Below are 17,256 nucleotides of genomic sequence, written 5' to 3'. Positions count from 1 at the left end.
GGGTGGGGCAGAGGGTGGGTCTTGTGCAAATACCCCACATGGGGCAAAGGTGTTGCCAACTTACTTTTCTTGTCATCTGCCCCAGGCAGAATGGCACGTTATGCTGCCTTAAAGGTGCATGGTCTGGGCTGGTCCATCCCATCCAAACTGGCATTCCTCCAGAACTTCGTTGGCCTCGCTATTCTTCTGGGACAGGGGAATCTGGGTATTACTTGGCTATCATTTGAGAGCTTTCAAATACATACAGCTGAAACCACCGATTACAGCTACTTCAGGTGATTTCTGAGGCTTCTGTTCCCTCCCAGGTACAATAGTGTGGGCCTTCTAACAAGCTCCCGCTGGACAAGGTTAATTCCCATAACAGCCATTACCCTCATCAAGCAGATGAAGCTGAGGCCAGAGATCCAGAGGCACTTCCCGTCTAACCCAGAGTCCTGCAACGACAACCAGAGGAAATCGGTTTGCTTGCACAGGCAAGGAGCAGGCCCACTTGCTGGAGGCATAAAAACAAGACCAGGTTATTTTCAACGTCCTGTCTTGGCAGAGACAAGAGCAGCTTTCGGGAAGACCCAGGGCTTCCATTCCCCCATGCCAAGCCAATGTTGCCCAAGGATGGGCCAATGTCCAGGACGGTCAGAACTGCCAGTATCCTGTCTCACTGTCTGGCACCGAACCTAGAAGCTGGACCCGAGGGAGAATGTGGACTTGCGTAGGAGGATGCCACAGACCATCTGACACACAGCGCACTTCCCCATAGAACAGTTCCCAGACTATGCGGTGAAGGGCCATCCTAGTTCCACAAAAGCACATGTATTTTTAGTTATTCATTAATTCATTCAGCAATAATTTACTGGGCGCCTCCTAGGCTCCGGGCCGGGCAGGCGCTGGGGATATGGAGAAGAATGTGACCTGGTTCCTGGCTCTCGGGGCACATCCGTTTAGTGATGACATGTACACAAATGCCGGTGATGGAGTAGAAGGGGCGGGTGCCCCAGTGGAGGCATTTACAGCGTGCCATGAGGTTGGGGTGTGGCTAGCTCTCTCTGGAGAGATCGGGGAATGGATCCCAGTGTGAGCTCACTCATGCCCTGCCTCACACGTGGATCACTGACTCACTCACTCATTTCTCAACTCACTGATTTACTCACTCATTCATTCAGTGAAGTTGTTCTTGGATTACATTCACATCCACTGACTCATTTACTCACTCGCTAATTCATTATTTTATTCACTCACCCGAATATCCATTCCATCCCTCCATCCACTTGCTAATTCATCCGCTCATTAATTTGTCTCATTCATGGACTTATTTATTTACTCATGGGTTAAATTATTCAACTTCTTCCTTCTTTCGCTAATTTATTAATTTCTTCACCCACTCAGCTTTTGGCTTATTAATTAATTCATTTGGTTACTCACTCATTGATGCATACATTGACTCATGGGTTCATTCATTCGCTCATTACTAATTAATTTTCAATTCTCTAGTAATTCAGGAGCTCATTCAGGGATTCACTTATTCATTATCTCATCCATTTGTGCACTCGTCCTTACTGAGTCCTTGAGCTGCTTGTCTTTCACTCATTCATTCATCACTCACTCATTCTCCTTCTGACAGTTTTACTTACACATGGTCTCATCCATGCATTAACTCATCAATTAATTCATCATACATTTATGCACATTTCGTTACTCAACTCATTGTCATGTGTTAACTCATTTGCATACTCTGCATTTTCATCAATATTTTCCCTTTGTTTACTCAAAGATTCAGTCATTCACTAACTCACTGCATCATTCATTCTCTATTTCATTCACCATTTATTCCATTTCTCATTCAACAAAGGTCTATTCATGTGCTCTGCGAGCTGGGCATAATGGGCAGCACAGTGGATAAGAAGGTGAAGATTCCTGACTTCCCAGAGCTCACAGCCTGGGAAGTAAGTTTTTCATCAGCCCAGGGGTCATCTCTCTCATAAAGCATCTGATACTTAACGACTGAGCTGAGGGCCCGCCTTCTGTGTTCCTGAAAACCCATGTACTTGCCCAATTATATTGAATTGTTACATTTATAAATTAGTCTCTACCTAATCCCAAAGAGCTACCTAATGACTGGAACTAAACTGGATTCGGATACAAGTGCTATGACCAACACGGAGACTCACATGGATTTGGGGCGATGTTTGTTGAGCTGAAATTAATAGCTTATTAGTTATTTTAGCACTCTCTCAGACATCAAGGGCCAGAAAATTTTAGAATAGGGAATTCCTGCCACTACCTCCAAATAAGTCATCAGTATTTGTGACTGAGACAGAGGAAAGAAATAATCCAGGTGAGTAGCATGCAAAAATATCTAAATTATTTCAATACAACATGCAGACTAGTACTGCATGCTATTATATACTACTAAAACAAAGATAAAAGAGGTAAATGCTTTATTTCATAAATGTCCGTGGTGCAGACCTATAATAACTATAATCCTCATTTCAAATCACATTTTCACCACTGGTCCAGGATTTTGCCTCCTGTGATTTAATTTTTCCAAGATCGATTTATCAAAATAGTAACAGCAGCAGCAATGGTAATAGTAACATCCATGAACCCACCAAAGCAGAAGAATGAAAACAACGAATATTTTAGCAACTGTGTCTGTCCTTATTATACACAGAGGCCAAGATTAAATATTTTCTGTTAAATGGATCTCAGAGAAGCAAAATTGGGTTGATCCTAATTCTTGTTTCAGAAGATTTTACCATTGGGATACTCTTGACCACTTTAATTTTCTTTATGTATGGATTTTTCCTTGCTTATTAATTTAGTCAGTTACTCCTTTTCAAAAACAAAGTAACAGCAAAGAATTTATTTCTAAACAAGAGGGGAAATTTTTACTGGTAAGTCTCTCTACATACTCCTTAAACAGAGTAGTGAAATAATTGACCCAAGTGAAACAAATCCTTGTCTCATGAGTACTCACATCCTTTGCCATCAGTGGCCATCGTAATTTTTCTAGCATATTTGCTTTTAATTTGCTCAATTATTTATTATTTTTAATAAAGTAATAAAACCCAAAGAAAATACAATCAGCCCAAGGACAAGATCTTTGACTATGACCAGAAGGTGTCTATAATCTTCTTAATCTGAGAGAGAAAAGCCCAAATCTATTTTTTGAATGGAGATCTGTCTGTTGTTGTTATTTTATAGTTTTGCAAAATGAATTAAGCAGGACCTTGTGAGGATACATTCTTATCACTGGTCCATGCATGGTCTTCTTCAATTTCATTTCATGATTGCATGAAGCTAATTATTATTTTTAGATAATATAGTCATCCCCCATGAATAAAAAGACAAAACTGTAAATAAAAACTCAATCTACTACTTACCGTAATCTTTACTCTCCTTAGCCACATTGGTCACAGTCAGGGTCTTCATCATTAAATATAATGACTGAAGCAGCCAATATGTGGCCATTCAAGGGTACAAGGCAGACATGAGAAAGAATAAAATATATTCATCACTGGCTTATACTTGGCACACACTCATTTAATTAACCATTTGTTCAATTTTAACTTTTTCTTTCTTCATAAATCAAACATATAGGAATCCTAAGAGCAGAACATTGACCATTAAATACCTTGGTCTAGCTGCTTCTTATGCAAAGTGGTAACAACTTAATCTACATATTTTTTTTCTTAATGGACCAATGTATATCAGAACTGAATTAGTAGCATTTCCTGTTTTATAACAAATCCTATGAATTGGTCCACATTTTGACCTATTTTTCTTTACCTTATCTGTTTATTGATCCATTCTTTTATTCACTAATAATACAAAATCAATATCCATGATTCTTAAACTTTCCTGAGATCATTCCCCCAAAGTCATACACTAGTTCTTTTTTTGCATTGGACCTCAGTGGTTCAAAAAATGATTGATCATAATTTTTATTCAGATGCATTCCATTCACATCATCGGTCCAGGGGTGGCCCTTCTGCCTTTACCTTTTAGATATTACACTGAACCATTTTTAGGTGTTATAGTGAATAACCATATCATCCTATTCAACAACTAGAATACTGACTCCTGAAATGAGTAACAGCCTAGATCTTTATCAAGAGAGGAATGTTTAAATAATCAGTGGGACTAAATAAATAAATAAATAATCAGTGGGACAAACAAAATGAGACTGGAAGTTTTGAAATGGATGAAAAAAGCTAAGTTTTTTTACTTGAACTTCATTTGTGCTACATTGGATTAATTATAAGCTGTGGTTCATAATAGATTCGCATTCTTGGTCTATGCATGACATTTTAAAAGTTAATTTACATTTATTGTTTCCTTTCATTTTTGTTTACATTTTCCATATATATTTTTTATTTGAGTATAGCCAACACACAATGTTACATTAGTTTCAAGTGTACAACACAGTGATTCAACAATTCCTGGAGGGAATTATGTTAAGGAAAATAAGTCAGAGAAAGGCAAAGAGTGTATGATTTCAATTATATGTGTAATCTAAAAAATACACCAAAAGAATAAACAAAAATCAGAGTCAGACCTATGCATACAGGGAACAAACTGACAGTCACCTGAGAGGCAGGGATGGGATGGGCAAAATGGGTGAAAGGGGTGGGAGATACAGACCCCCACTGTGGAATGGACAAGTCACAGGGGTAAAGGCAGAGCATAGGGAATATGGTCAGTGGTATTGTAAGAGTGTTGCATGTTAACAGATGGAAAGTTCTTTTGGGTTTTTTTTTTTTTTTTTTTTTAGATAATATGAAAACCCACAAACTAACCACCAAACCAAGAACTTTGTTACTTACGTAGGATGACATACTCCTTCCCTGCAGTGATAAGGCAAAGATCCTCATGATTGGAGAATAATTTAATTAGCTATGGTGCATCCATCCTGCAGAATGTAAAGAGGATGTTGACAAACCAGATTTGGGTTTTAATTGTCGAACATGAGGGAACCGTGACAGAAATTTCTCGGAAACAATGATGCATGCCACATTATTACATCTGGATTATGAATAGACCACCATTTTATTAATTAATATGTTAAGTTATCCATTTTAATAATATAATGAGCACCACTAAATAAACCACCCAGCAAAGAATGAGGAGTGCTGCAGATTATTGACTCTGGGTCTTGCACCCTCAGAGATAAAAGGTTAGAACTTCTTTTTTAAAGGGGTATGTGTTATGCTAGATCAGATTTATCATGAACCTTGGTTTGTAACACAATCTCATCATTGGTCCTTATGTGGCCTTCTTTGATTATATTCCATACTTTTTAATCATACAGCCAACCCTGAATACCCTAAATAGCCCCAACAAAGACAAGAATCTAGACTGTTACTTACACTGAATCAAAAAGGTCTTGATCATTACAGAATCATTTCAAGTGTGTCCATTCTGTAGAAGAAAGCAGATGAAGGAAAAAAAGGGAAAATAAATATGAATTCTTTTTTTTAATTTTTAAATTTTTTAATTTAAATTCTAATTGGAAAAAAAATAAACTCTAATTGGTTAGGGGCACCTGGGTGTCTCAGTGGTTGAGCATCTGCCTTCAGATCAGGTCATGATCCCAGGGTCCTGGGATTGAGTCCTGCATCAGGTTCCCCGTGGGGAGCCTGCTTCTCCCTCTGCCTTTGTCTCTGTCTCTCTCTGTGTGTCTCTCATGAATAAACAAATAAAATCTTTAAAAAATAAAAAAATAAAATAAATTCCAATTGGTTAAAGTATGGTGTAATATTAGTTTCAGGTGTACCATATAGTGATTTAACACTTCCATATAGAGGTCCAAACACATTCATCATTCTTAACCAGTACACTACCAGTCACTATCAATGATTCAAGCCTGTGAATTCTTTTCTTTTTTTAAGATTTTATTTATTCATGAGAGACAGAGACAGAGATAGGCAGAGGGAGAAGCAGGCTCCACGCAGGGAGGCTGATGTGGGACTCAATCCCAGGACTCCAGGATCACACCCTGAGCTGAAGGCAGGGGCCAAACCATTGAGCCACCCAGGGATCCCTAATTCTTTTCATTTATATCTTGCCTATTGGTTTATTCACTAATTTACTATTTACTCATGAAGAAATACATATGAATCTGAAAACCCCAGTATAAGAGCCTTGACATCCCTAATATCCATCTATAAAATCATTTCCCACAGACATCAGATCTGTTTCTTAAATCAGCCTCAGTGTTTCACATACGGACATCTCAACATAATGTTTCACATCATTCCCATGTTTATTACTAGGTCCTGTTTGGCTTTCTTTAATTATATTTCCTAGTTCATTTTTTTTAAGATTTACTTATTTATTTGAGAGAGAGAGAGAGAACACACAAGCAAGGGGAAAGGCAGAGGGAAAGAGAAAATCTCAAGCAGATGCCCCACTGTGGTGGGAGCTCAACTCAGGGCTTGGTCTTAAGACCTAAAGATCATGACCTGAGCCGAAATCAAGAGTTGAACACTTAACTGAGCCGCCCAGGTATCCCTATTTCCTACTGGTTAATAATGTATTCATTACTCTTAAATTGCCCAAACTGAGACAAGAACTCTGACTATTACTCACACACACTGGTCTCCATGCTCTTAAGACAACCATTGAGTTCGAGGCCATGACAGAATGCCAGAATTGGTGTAGCAGTGTCCATTCTGAGGAGTATAAGAGCAAGCAGAAAATAAAGTGTGACATCTTCTACCCATTGGTCCTTCGTATTTCACCTTTCATTTACTCAGCCATTTAATATTAATTTATTGTGCTATTTGCTTACTTTTCTCTTAATAAAACAAATGTCGAACTCACAATTAGTTGATTCAGAACAACAAAACTGATTATTACTTATCAGTACCTATGTAATCCTTAGCCAAAGGGGTAACACCCTTGGTCCATTTATTATCCATTCCACATAATATTAATAGTATTGCTTTCCTTACCACATCTTTCCATAATTTGAAATATGCCTCACTCTGTTTACCTTTAAGTATTTAAATTTTTTATTGATCCTTCCATTGATTCTTTTATATTAATATGATTATAATCTATGAGCCATAACTTTAGAAGCAAAAGATTCTTACATATCTCTAACATCTATCTATAGGATATTTTCCAACAATAAGAAGAGACTAGATTTCTATAGTATTAGTGTTGGACCTCAGAGTTCCAGACATGTAGTAGTCATCATCCATGACTCATACCGCCACCAGTGGTCATCATTGATCCAGACTTGGCCCTCATTTTAATTTGTGTCTACATGAATTTTATTAACTCATCAATAATATTAAAATAAATACCTAAAGTCATAAAACATGAGAGTAAGATCCATAAGTATCTCTAACATCTGTCTATAGAAGTATTGCTCATGGCAATATACCTCTTTCATTAATTTATTTCAATGCTGCATGTAAAAATTAATCAAAACAATGCCTCACATCAACCCCATACTTATGCCAGGGCAATGGTTAACCTTCAAAATTTATATTTCATATTTTTAAAATAATATGTGAATGCCTTTAAAAAACAAACACTGAAACCAAGACAACAACCTTGACTATTACTCACATTGGTCTCCATGATCTTAATGCAGAGATGTAACCATGGAGCTCACAACCATAGAGGATGCTTACATCAGCTCAAGGGTGTCCATTCTAAGGCTTACAAGGCAGAGGAGGTGATAAAGAAAGGTTGAGACATTATCTGCATTGGTCCTTGCATTCCACTTTTTATTTAACCAGTCATTTAGGTAGTTATTTGGGATAACATTTTATCTTCTCTAAAGTAAACAGTATAGGTCTTGCCATTGACCCAGAACATGAGCACTGACTATTGATAACACTGTCTATATTATCTTTAGTTAAAGAGTAACACCCTTATGCCATTTACTTCCTAATGAATATCAGAGTTTTCAATATATATCAGCAGTATTTCTTGTCTCATCAGATATTTTTATAATTGAACAATGCTTAATGTTATTCATCTTTACCTATACATTTTTAATGTTCTTTCATTGATCCAATTGTAATAATAGTTTGAAAATGCATGAGCGCAAAGACCAAAATGAAAGCCTTGTATTCTTCTGACATCTGTTTATATAATCATTTCAAAAAGAGAAAATGGACTAGATCTCTTTTGGGTTGGACCTCAGAGTTCCAGACACGTAGCATTCATCGTATATGACTCATACGCCACCAGCCGTCATCATTGATCCAGGATTAGTCCACTTTCTCTTCATTCATTTCTATATTTATTAATTCATTAATTCACTAATCATACTTTTAAACTCCATGACTCATAAAAACTGAAAAAGAGTCCTGGTATCTCTAATCTGTATATAGAATCATTCTCATATCAATATATCTCTCTCATTAATATCCTTAGATTTTCATATACACATCCATTGATAGAATGCTTCAAATCCACCCTGTATTTACCACTAGTCTACAATTGGCCTTATTTGATTATCTTTCAAACTTTGTTACACATTAAATACTCTTAAATAAAGAAATCAAACCAAAATAAGAACATTGATTATTACTCACATTGGTCTCCATGCCCCTAACAAATAGATGGAACCAGAAGCTCAAGACCATGAAAGATGCTTACATCCTCTCAAGTGTTTCCATTCTGAGGAGTACAGAGCAGAACAGATGATAAAATATATATATATATATATATATATATATATGCCTTCTCTCCATTAATCCTTGCCTTTTAATTTAGACAATCATTTATGCAATCATTAATTTCAAGTATATTTATTTCATTTCCTCCTAAGAAAATAATTTTCAACTTGCCGCTGACCCAGGACATAAACGTTTGTCTGTAATTAATAATATATTTCCCCCAACTTAAGAGGTAACTGTTATGCTGTTGGACTTCAGTGTTAACAATATATATTAATAGCATTTCTTGCCTTATCATGTATTTTTATAATTGGACATGCTTCATTCCACTTTTCTTTCTCTACTTCTTTCTTTCAATTCACTTATCGAGTTATAATAATGAAATGAAAAACAATGAACCCAAAGACCAAAAATATCTTTGTATATTCCTGATCTCTATATATAGAATCACTTTAAACAAAAGGAATGGACTAGATTTCTCTTCTGTCGGACCTCAGAGTTCCAGACACATATTCACCGTATACGACTCATACGCCTCAGTAGTCATCATTGATCCAGTATTGTCTCTCTTTTTCTTCATTCATTTCCATCTGTTTATTGACCATAATTCACTAATAATAGACCATAATTCACTAATAATAATTTGTAATCACTGTGATTCACAAAGACCCAAGAGGAGTTTTATCCCTAATCTTCATAATGAATAATTCTCATATCAATCTCTTTCATTAATTAACCTCAATTTTATATACATGCAATAATCAGTATAATGCACCATCTCAATCTCACATTTATCACTACTGTACAATTGGCCATCTTTTAAGTAATACTTTGAGTACTCTTTTTTTTTTTTTTTTTACGTTGAGTACTCTTAAACCACCCACCCAAACTAAGACAAACACGGTGTCTACTACTCACATTGGTCTCTGTGCTCCTAGCACACATATGCAACATGGAGCTCGTGACCACAGAAGGTGTTAAATCAACTCAAGTGTGTCCACTCTGAAGAGTACAGAACAGAACAGATGATTACTAAAAAACAAAAATAAATAAATCTTATCAACAGACCTTTGATTTCTGCATTTCAGTTATTTATTGATATATGTATTAATTTTCCACAAATATTTTTTCTCTTAACAAAAGGAATAATCTCAAACTTGGATCTGATCCAGAACAATAAAATTTACTCTTACTAAACAGTGTCTACATGATCTTAAACCAAAGAGATAACATTCTTAATCCATTTATTTCTGAATGAACATCAGTGTTTTCAGTTTTTAGTAATATTTTTTGCCTCACCACATAGGTTTATAATTGAAAAATGCTTCCTCTTCTTTATCTATTTATATTTGTTTGGTGGCTCTATCCCTGATTCATTAGTAATAGTGAATCTAAATCTGTGAATCTAAAATAATAACATGATATCTGTATACTCCTGACATGTGTCTAAGGGATCATTTCAAACAGGAAATAGACTACGTATTGTGTTGAACCTCATATGTATTGCTCATCATCCATAACTCATACACCACCAATCATCATTGGTCCATGCTAGATCCTCACTTTTTTTATGTGTTTTACATTTACCCTCAATTAAAGCATTAATTCATAGATATTAATAAAAGACACACTTATTCAAGAAAAACATGAGCACAAGATGCCTGAATATCATTAATGCTGTTCTATGGAATCCTTTCCCATATATACTATATTTTTCCTATTTTATTAATCAACACAATGTTTCCTATTATATCTACTTTTGTGCCATGGATAACTTTATTATGTTTAATACTTTTTAACAATGCTGAGAATACTCTTAAACAAATTATTAAAACCAAGCTAAGATCTTTGACTATAACTCACCTTGTCTCTTTCCTGACACAGAGACAACATAATCTTAATTAAGGCAAAAGCTAAAATCAGCTCAGTGCATCCACTCTGAAGACACAATGATTTAAAAAAATGAGACATTCTCCCCGTTGACCCACAGTTTTCATCTTTCATTTACATAATCATTTAAGTGTTTATTAATGTATGGTAATATTTATTTTTCTCTCAATGCAATAAACATCAAACTCGCGACTGACTGACTCAGGGTGATACTACTACCTATCACCATCCATGCCACCCTTACTCAAAGGTGTAATATACTTGGTCTATTTATTATCCATTCCAGTGAATATTAATATTCATCTCCCTAACTATATATTTTAGTAATGAACAATGCTTCACCCTCTTCATCTTTATTCATTTATACATTTGCAAATTTATTCTTGCCATTGATTCTTTTATAATCATATTTTTAAAATTCATGAACACAAAGACCAAGGAAAAGATCACTGTAGAATGCTGAAATCTATCTACAAGTCTTAAAATATGGCAAATGAAAAAAATATGGTGAATGGATTAGAGTCTTTTTGTGTGGGACCTCAAAGTTCTAGACATGAGGTATTCATTGTATATGATTCAAAAACCACCAGTTATCATCACTGGACCATGATTGCCCATCTTCATTCTCATCTACATTTGTTTAGTAATTAATGAGGAAATCCATGTAAATCACAAAAACACAAGAATAAAGTCCTTGAAGATTCCATAATCACCTCTAGAATCATTCTCATAGAGATTAAATCTCTTTCATTTAACTGAACTCCATGTTTCATTTATGGATTAAACAACGTAATGCTCCATATCAATCTGATATGAAACATCACTATGGATAGCCTTCTTTGATTATATTCAGTACTTTTTAATAATTCAGTGAATAATTTTTTTAAAGCCACTCAAACTAAATCAAAAACTTTGACTATTACTCACATTGTTTTCCATGCTCCTAACACACAAAGATGAAACCATAGAGTTCATGACCTTGGAAGAGTCCTTAAATCAGGTCAAGAGTGTCCATTTTAAGGAGTACAGAGCATCACATCATAGCAGATGATAACACAATTAAGAAATTGTCTCCTTTGTACCCTGCTTTTTACCTTCATTTGTTTAGTCATTTTGGCAACCATTATTTGGAGTATATTTGATAAATAAATGACCAACTTTGACTTGAGACTGACCCAAAACAAACATTTTCTCTGTAACTTATACTATCTATATCACCATTAGCCAAAAAGGAAACAGTCATGTACCACTAATTTCTCTTTAAATTTCAGTGTTCTCAATTTATGTTAAAGTGTTTTTGTCTCATCACATATTTTTATAATTGTACAATGTGGAACTCTATTCTTTATGTTTTTGTTTATTGATTCTTCCATTGATCCCATTAGAACTACAGAATGAAATTATATACAAACAAGGAACAAATAGAAATTCATTCTGTATTTCTGAAATTTGTCTACAAGATCATTTCAAATAAGAGGAATAGGCTAGATTTCTGTTGTTTTAGGTCTCAAAGTTCCAGACACATACTATTCATTGCATATGGCTCATATGCCATCTGTCATCATCACTTGTGCAGGATTGGTCCATATTTCCATCATCTATTCCTTGTTTTTTTTTTTAATTTTTTATTGGTGTTCAATTTACTAACATACAGAATAACCCCCAGTGCCCGTCACCCATTCACTCCCACCCCCCGCCCTCCTCCCCTTCTACCACCCCTAGTTCGTGTTTATTGATTATTTCATTAATAAGAGTTTTATTTTTTTATTTTTTTAATAATAAGAATTTTAAATGCTATTACTTCACCCAATGGAAAAATTCAACAGGATGCTGTATATCCCTAATCTGTATATAAAATCATTCTAACATCAACGTATCGGTTTCATATATTCTCCTCAGAATTTCATATATGCATTAAAAATAATACTTCATATAAATCCCATTGTTATCACAGTTGGCCATCTTTGACTATACTTCAATTTTAATAATGCATTAAATACCCTTACACAAGCCACCCAAATGAGATAAAAACTTTGACTGTTACTCACATGATCTTTAGCCTCCTAACAAAGAGATGCAACATAGACTACAGAAGGTGCTCAAATCATCTTGATTTCTAAGAAGTACAAAACAAAGCAAGTGACTTTTAAAATGGAGACCATATACACTATGATTCTTGTTTTCTACATTTTATTTACTCAATTACTAAAGTATTTATAATTTTTCATAATGTATATATATTTTTTCTCTTAACAAAAGGAGAAACTCAGATTTGGAACTGATCTTGTACAACCAAACGGACTTTTACATATTACTGTCTATAAGATCCTAAGCTAAAAAGGTAAAATTCTTGTTCTTTTTATGTTTTAATAGGTATAGGTGTTTTCAATTTTTATTAATATTTTCTGCCTTAACACATAAATTCATAGTTGAATAATGCTTACCCTTCTTCTTTTTGATCTACATATTTTTATTTGTTTAATTGTTCTGTCAAAGAGCCATAAATAGTAAACCAAAATCTATTAATCTAAAATAAGACCATGACATTTGTGCATTTCTGACTTCTGTTAATAGGATCATTTCCAAAATAAGAGATAAGTCGATTAATTATGTTTTGTGTTGGACTTCAGAATTCTAGATACATTTTATTCACTGTCCCTGACTCATAAGCCACTAGTCATCATCAACGGGCCATGTGAAGTCCCATTTTTCTTCATTCATTTCTAAATTTGTATCAAATCATTAATTTATTGATAATAACAAAATATACATGATTCATGATAACACAAGAACAATATCCCTGAATATCCCATCCCTAAAATCTATGAATACAAATCTTTCTCAAAACACTGTATCTTTCTCATTAAGTGACATCAAAATTGCACATTATTAATCAATATTTCATATCACATTAATAGGTGGGCCATATATATCTTTTTAAATTAGACTTAATACTTTAAAATAATACAGCGAATGCCTTACATAAGTGACCAAAACCAAGACAAGAACTTTGACTATTACTCTACTGAGGTGTCTTTCTGAGAACAGAGATAATGTAACAATTTTGATGGCAGAAAAAGGCTTAAGTCCTGCTTGTTGTTTCTGAAGAGTATCAAGCAGAAAAGATGATAAAAAGATTGAGTCATTCTTTCTACTGATCTATAATTTCTATACTTCATGTATATTGTCATCTGGGTATTAATTACTTTATAGTAAAATTTATTTATCTTTCTCTCAATACAATAAACATCAAACTTTCAACTGACCTCAGGGTTATACTGACCACGACCTATCACTGTCCATGTCACCCTTACTCAAACATTTAACAGACTTGGTCAACTTATTATCCATTCCAGTAGATATTAATATTCATTTTCCTGACTATGTATTTTAATAATGAACAATAATTCACCCTCTTCATCTTTATTCATTTATACATTTGCTAATTTATTCTGTCATTGATTCTTTCATAATTACATTTTTTATAATTCATGAACACAAAGACCAAGAAAAAGATCACTGTATAATCCTGAGATCTGTCTATGGTATGACTTAAAATATGGGGAACAGACTAGATTCCTTTTGCACTGGCCCTCAGAGTTCCGCACAAATATTATGCATCATCTATGACTTATGTCATCATCATGGTCCAAGATTGGCTGTCTTTCTGACCACTCGTATCTATATTTCCTTATTGATGATGTGTGTATTTCTAATTAATTAATGAAGAAATACACACAAATCACACCAAAAAAATAAGATCTTTCACTATCCCTAGCATTAATCCACAATATCCCCATAATATAAACAGGCTAAATCCTTTTCATTAACTGAACTTAGTATTTGTTTCTTTATGGATTACTTACTTTAATGCCTCCTATCAATCTGATATTGAACATTGGCATGGCTAGCCTTCTTTGAACCATTCAAACCAAGAAAGAATTGTGACTATTACTCACATTGATTTCTATGCTCTTAACAGGTAGATGCAAACATAAAGATCATGACTGTAAATGAATCCTTAAATAGGCTCAAGTATGTCCATTCTGAGAGTAAGGAGCAGAGCAAATGATAAAAAATTAAGACACCGATCCATTGATCCATACATTATACCATCCATTTATATACTTTTTATGTTAATATACTTTTCTTAATACATCAAATGTAAAACTTGAAACTGACAGCAGTAACTGACTGTTACTTATACTGTTCTATTACCATCCTTTCATCAGAGATCCAGCGGTCTGTTTACTGTCCATTCCAAGTTATAATATTATTTCTTTTTGTACATTCCTGATGTACAGTTAAAAGAGTCAATTCAAACAGAGGGAATGAACTAGATTTCTTGCATGTTGGACCTCAGAGTTCCAGACACGTATTCATCACATACGATTCATACGCCACCAGTGGTCATCATTGATCCAGTACTGTTCCTCTTATTTAAATGTATTTTGCACTTTTTAACAAATAATCTTAAAATACAACACACTGAAACCAAGAAAATAAACTCAACTGTTACTCACATTAATTTCTGTCCTCCTATTATATAGAACCAACCATTGAGCTCTTGACCATGGAAGATGTTAAATCAGCTCAAGTGCATCATTCTGAGGAATACAGATAGAATAGAAGGAAAAAAGAAAGAAAGAAAGAAAGAAAGAAAGAAAGAAAGAAAGAAAGAAAGAAAGAAAGAAAGAAAGAAAGAAGAAAGAAAGAAAGAAAGAAAGAAAGAAAGAAAGAAAGAAAGAAAGAAAGAAAGAAAGAAAGAAAAAAGAAACCTTTCTGAATTTCATTAATTAGGTATTTATTACTTTTTCTTAATACGTAATTTTTATCTTAGCAAAAGGAAAAACTCAATCTAAAGATTGACCCAGAAAAATAAAATTCACTCTTCCTCATCATGTGCCTATATGAACCTTAGCCTCTTGATTCACTGATTCCTTAAAGGGTATCAGATAATATATAAATATAATATAAAAATTATATCTTTTGCTTCACTACATACATTCATAATTGGACCATGCTTCACCTTCTTCTTCTTAATATATTAACTTATATTTATTTAAATATTTCTATCATTATTCCATTAATAATAACTAATCTATGAAATCAATATAAGAATATGATTTTGTATATTCCTGACATCTCTTCAGGGAAACAATTTCAATGGAGGAAATACAGTGATCATGTCCCATATGGGACCTCAGAGTTTCAGACACATATTTTTTTATCCTTGATTCCTATGTTTCCAGTCATCATCATCGCATCATGGCTGTTTTTCTTTGTTTCTTCATCAGTATTGATTAAATTATGAATTCATTAGTAACAATACATGCTTCATAAAAACCCAAGAACAAATACTGAATATCCATAACTATGGTTTACAGAATAATTTCTCACTTAGACTATATCTTTTTCATTAAGAGACCTCGATCCTGCACATTATAAATTAATCAACATAATGTTTTATATCATATTTATCATTAGGTCATGGTAAACTTTTAAATTAATTTAATAATTTTTAATAATACCATAAATACTTTCAAACAAATGACCCAATCCAAGACAACAACTTTGACCATTACTCACTTTGGTCCCTCTCTACAGAGGCACCATGACAATTTTGATGAGACAAAAGCTAAAACTGGTTCCAGCATCTCTTCTAAAGAGTACTAAGCAGAAAAGGCGACTAAAATGTTGACACTTTCCACTGATTCATAGTTTTCATCATTCATTTGCATAATCACCTGGGCATTTATTAATTTATGGTAATATTTATTTTTCCCTTAATAAATTAAATGTCAAGGTTTTGACGGACTCAAACAATAAGTATTACTTATCACTATCATTCTCACTCAAAACATATACACTTGATCATTTTTTCCATTCCAATTATATCATATTTATTATTATATATTTTAACAATAAATAGTGTCTTATTCTTTTAAGATTTATCCATTTCATTTTATTTATATTGCCATTGATTTTTTTTTGAAGTACGGTTGACACACAATGTTACTTTATTTTTTTTATTTTTTTATTTTTTTACAATGTTACTTTAGATTCAGGTGTACAACAGAGTGACTTAACAACACTCTATACATTATGCTATGCTCACCACAAGTGTAGCTACCACCTGTCACCATACAATAACACAGGAAGCCTGTATCTGGAAACCTGTATCTCCCACTCCCCTTCACCCATTTTGCCTATCCTCTCCACCCCCTCCCCTTCTAGCAACCACCAGTTTGTTCTCTATATTTCTACCACTGATTTTATAATAATAATACTTTTAAACATTCATGTACACAAAGGCCAAGAACATGACCCTCACAAATGCCTGACATCCCTCTATAGGATCACTTCAAATGAGGATAAAGGACTAGATTTATTTTGTGTTGGACCCCAGAGTTCCAGATTTGTAGTGTTCATCATCCAAGACTCATATGCCACTACTTGTCATCATTTATCCAGGTATGTCCCTCATTATCTTCAATCATGTCCACATGTTTTTACTAATTCATCAATTCACTAATAATAATAAAATAAATACCTACAGTCACAAAAATTTGAAACAAGACCCCTGAATATCTCTGATATCTGCCTATGGAATTTCTTTTCACAGACAATATATATCTTTCATTAATGCCTTCAAAATTTCCTACAAAGATTAATTACAATAATGCTTCATATTAACATCATCTTTCTTTTTAGCATGTTTGGCGAT

At 33.9% G+C, this 17,256-nt stretch overlaps 2 long non-coding RNA genes, 8 other non-coding genes and 2 pseudogenes across 12 annotated transcripts in view; all 12 read right to left on the bottom strand.

Annotated features, from left to right (window-relative positions):
* Positions 1-63: 63 nt before the first annotated feature.
* On the bottom strand, positions 64-9,671 carry LOC119873027. Of its 2 annotated transcripts, none has more exons than XR_005362967.1 (9): positions 9,558-9,671; positions 8,556-8,640; positions 7,579-7,670; positions 6,589-6,671; positions 5,367-5,418; positions 4,824-4,909; positions 3,381-3,444; positions 372-434; positions 64-186 (listed from the first exon to the last, which is right to left on the bottom strand). It is a non-coding gene; the product is annotated as an uncharacterized LOC119873027 (long non-coding RNA). The 2 variants fall into 2 exon arrangements; XR_005362968.1 differs by having other exon boundaries at positions 64-183.
* Positions 3,903-3,976, bottom strand: LOC119873128. Its single transcript, XR_005363920.1, has one exon. It is a non-coding gene; the product is annotated as a small nucleolar RNA SNORD113/SNORD114 family (small nucleolar RNA).
* Positions 7,165-7,240, bottom strand: LOC119873069 (annotated as a pseudogene).
* On the bottom strand, positions 8,151-8,225 carry LOC119873068. Its single transcript, XR_005363869.1, has one exon. It is a non-coding gene; the product is annotated as a small nucleolar RNA SNORD113/SNORD114 family (small nucleolar RNA).
* On the bottom strand, positions 9,126-9,196 carry LOC119873091. The gene has a single exon (XR_005363888.1). It is a non-coding gene; the product is annotated as a small nucleolar RNA SNORD113/SNORD114 family (small nucleolar RNA).
* Positions 9,672-10,126: 455 nt separating the features above from the next.
* Positions 10,127-10,188, bottom strand: LOC119873117 (annotated as a pseudogene).
* Positions 10,189-11,061: 873 nt separating this feature from the next.
* Positions 11,062-11,136, bottom strand: LOC119873096. The gene has a single exon (XR_005363892.1). It is a non-coding gene; the product is annotated as a small nucleolar RNA SNORD113/SNORD114 family (small nucleolar RNA).
* Positions 11,137-12,029: 893 nt separating this feature from the next.
* Positions 12,030-12,099, bottom strand: LOC119873121. The gene has a single exon (XR_005363914.1). It is a non-coding gene; the product is annotated as a small nucleolar RNA SNORD113/SNORD114 family (small nucleolar RNA).
* Positions 12,100-12,577: 478 nt separating this feature from the next.
* Positions 12,578-17,256, bottom strand: part of LOC102152259 — a 106,861-nt gene continuing 102,182 nt past the window's right edge. Inside the window, exons 53-55 of one of the 2 annotated variants that reach the window (XR_005363788.1) lie at positions 15,053-15,136; positions 14,489-14,575; positions 12,578-12,645 (exon numbers count right to left, since the gene is read on the bottom strand). This is a non-coding gene — a long non-coding RNA (uncharacterized LOC102152259). The remainder of the gene's footprint in view (positions 12,646-14,488; positions 14,576-15,052; positions 15,137-17,256) is intronic. The other variant, XR_005363789.1, reaches the window with a different exon arrangement.
* On the bottom strand, positions 13,149-13,223 carry LOC119873097. The gene has a single exon (XR_005363893.1). It is a non-coding gene; the product is annotated as a small nucleolar RNA SNORD113/SNORD114 family (small nucleolar RNA).
* On the bottom strand, positions 14,882-14,953 carry LOC119873077. The gene has a single exon (XR_005363876.1). It is a non-coding gene; the product is annotated as a small nucleolar RNA SNORD113/SNORD114 family (small nucleolar RNA).
* LOC119873090 lies at positions 16,928-17,002 on the bottom strand. Its single transcript, XR_005363887.1, has one exon. It is a non-coding gene; the product is annotated as a small nucleolar RNA SNORD113/SNORD114 family (small nucleolar RNA).

Source organism: Canis lupus, chromosome 8 (genome assembly GCF_011100685.1).
Source record: "Canis lupus familiaris isolate Mischka breed German Shepherd chromosome 8, alternate assembly UU_Cfam_GSD_1.0, whole genome shotgun sequence".
NCBI lineage: Eukaryota > Metazoa > Chordata > Mammalia > Carnivora > Canidae > Canis > Canis lupus.
The sequence above is the reverse complement of the archived record's forward strand: the minus strand, read 5'-3'. Positions and strand labels throughout refer to the sequence as shown.